Here is a 3,170-nt window from a genome sequence, read left to right as displayed (position 1 = left end):
ATGAATTTCTATGTTCTAGGACCACTAGTGTTCATGTGCCTTTCTCATGTCAGAAAAAAACCACTATAAAAAATAATTTAACTGTTTTTAAAACCTAGATAAGTTAGGGTAATTTCATTAAGCTTGGCCTAATATTCTCCATCACCTGACAAGAGATTACAGTAATTTTGACCCATTATAGCATCTTAACAATAAGCCACAAAACCTCGACAAGGCCAACAAATTTGTTTAACTATCTTTAACAACCAAGACAAAAAAACAAAACAAAACGATAAAGGAACAGTGATCTAGAGACAAGGTCAGAGAAAGGCCAAGCTTTTGGCCGGTTATAGAGAACCCAGGCTGCAGCCACCTCAGGGCACCCCAGAAACTGCAGAAGAGGAAACGCCAGACCACTGGAGTAAGGAATGTCCTAACCCTCCAAGGCAGCTGTGCCCCCAGTGCAAACTAAAGGGCACTGGAGGAAGGATTGTCCCCATTTTGAATGGAGCAGAGACCAACATCCTCGCCACAAATAGCTCTGATTACTATTGGGCCTGAAGTTCCCAGCGGTTCCCAAGCTGTTCTCATCAGAGGGGTAGAACTGCAGGTGACCCTTGAGATGGCAGGTGAGCCTGTTAATCTCCTGATTATATCTCCTAATAAAAGCCATTTATTCTATCTTGAATGCTCACTCTGGACCTATTTATTTCTGCTAAAACATACTCGATTGTAAACATAAAAAGCCCCTAGACTTGGGCTCATTTTAATCAGCCTCTTCCTTACCATTGGCCTATGTCTTAAGAAAAAATAAAATATGCAAATCAAACTTAACTAGCACTCTGAAAACGTTTTGTCAGGAGACCTCTAAGCCCTAGCTATGATGGCCACCCATTGTTTTGGATTCTGACCTCAATTCTATTGCTTTCTATGTTATTGGGAACAAGTCCAGCTGGCACTCCAAATATAAGGGCTGGCACCTCCCACAGGCTGACTCCTCTACACATTACAGCCCCTTAAAGTCATAAACTTATGAAGTGGGGACCAAGTACTGTTAAAAGCCTAGCAGGGGAGGGGTCTCTAATGCCCTACTTAGCTCCTAATGGAAATGACCCTTTCTCATTCTCCCAAGTCTCCCAACTACTATCAGACTGCAGAGAGCAGCAGCTGGGTCCCTGGCCCTTTTGAATCAAACCTGTTTTATTAAAGTCTCCACAGGACTCCCCCAGAAGAAAGACTGTTGCTTCTGTTTCTGTGAGCCACCTGAAGACTTTAATCTCCTCTTTGAACAAGCCAGTCACTCTCCCAGGACTGATAACTACTAATAACTCACCCAGACTCCTGGAGCTGCTCCTTAGTACCTTTCTCTTAAGAGCTCCAGTTTTCCCCATTACTTACACCCCACCTGAAATCCCCTTCTCACTTAGGGATCCTAGTTATGGTCCCTTCTCTCACCTTCACTAGTTCTTCTTATCATTATCCTTGGGCTACTCCTATTTGGACCTTGCTTTATTAACCTTCTTGTCAAGTTTCTCTCTTCCAGAATCGAGTCTATTAAGCTACAGGTAACTCTTGTACAAGGCTTCCAGCCCTTCCCCGTGCAGGATTCTATAACCATCATAAGCCCCTTGGATTGGAAATTGAAATTCCAGATCAACGCCCCTCACTTACTTCAGTCCATAGACGAGGCTGCACGGATTTTCGGGGCCCGGTCGTTCCACCATCCCCCATTCCTCAGGAGGATCGGACCTCAACCTTCCTAGCCTTCTCGACTTAGCAACAGAGGACTGAGGAAGCCCAGGGCCCCGGGCTCACTCCCGCATCACAACAGCTGCTCCCTCCCCCATGGCAACAGCGGCTCGCTCCCGCAATGCAACAGCGGAGCCCAGGGTAACTCTTTACGTGGCAAATAAGCTGATCTTCTTCTTAATAGACACGGGGGCCACCCACCTACTCTGCTCTCCCTGAATTTTCAAGGCCTACTCATCACTCCCAAATCTCCATTGTCAGGGTTCACGGCCTTATCTCACAACCTTGAACTACCCCTGCCCTAACTTGCTCACTCCGTAACTCGGTTTTCAGCCACTCATGTCTATTTCTCCCCAAACGTCCCACTCCTGTACTAGGGCAAGACATTCTCTCCAAATTTACAGTCTCCTTTCAATTCCATCCGTGTGACCCTAAACCCATCCCTCCTCCTCACGCTCACCCCCTCGTAAACCCCCATACGGATCCCCTTACCTCCATCCCTGTTTGGGACACCTCCACCCCTTCTATCACTGAGCACCATTGTCCTATCAAGATCAAGCCGCGCCATCCATCCTTGTTTCCGAGCGAACCCCAATAGCCCATCTCTCTCACTCATCACAAGGACCTGCAGCCCATCATCAACCGACTCCTAGCTAGGGGTCTTCTCAGGGATACCCACTCCCCCATGGAACACGCCTACCTTGCCCCTCAAAAAACCTGATGGATCCTATAGACTTGTTCAAGATCTTAAATTAATCAAGCTGTTTTCCCAACACATCCCATCACCCCCAACCCCTATGCCCGCCTTCCTCACATCCCCCCTCACTCACTTCACTGTCCTGGACCTCAAAGACGCCGTCTTACCATTCCCTTACATCCTCACTCCCAGGACCTCTTCACCTTTACCTGGACTAACATTCCAGACAACTAGCGTGGACAGTCCTTCCCCAAGGGCTCGGGGACAACTCCCATTTCTTCGGCCAGGCCCTAGCGGCTGACCTAGACTCTCTCAACCTCGCTCCTAACACACCCCTACAGTATATGGATAATCTCCTTTTGTTCAGTCCGTCTCACTCTCTCTCCGCCATACCGCGCCCCTTCTTAACTTCCTCGGTAACAAGGGCTACTGGTTATCCCCACACAGGACACAACTGTCCACCCCCTCGGTTTTCCACTTGGGAGTCCAGCTCACTCCCACCCACAGGGCCATCACGGCCGACCGTATCTCCCTTATTAAGTCCATGCCACCCCTCAGTCCCCCAACTTCCTCGGTCCTTTTGAGCTCGTGTATGGCAGACCTTTCCTACTAGACAGCCTCCCTCCTAATATCTTCCACTGGGAGACGACCTCCCAGTCCTAAGCCTCATTCGGCAGATCCTTAGGGAACACGCAGATCACATTCTTCCCAGATCCGAGAGACCTCCTCTCTCTCTCTTTCCACA

This window comes from Hipposideros armiger, unplaced genomic scaffold, assembly GCF_001890085.2.
Source record: "Hipposideros armiger isolate ML-2016 unplaced genomic scaffold, ASM189008v1 scaffold_48, whole genome shotgun sequence".
Lineage (NCBI taxonomy): Eukaryota > Metazoa > Chordata > Mammalia > Chiroptera > Hipposideridae > Hipposideros > Hipposideros armiger.
This window is presented reverse-complemented; position numbering follows the sequence as displayed.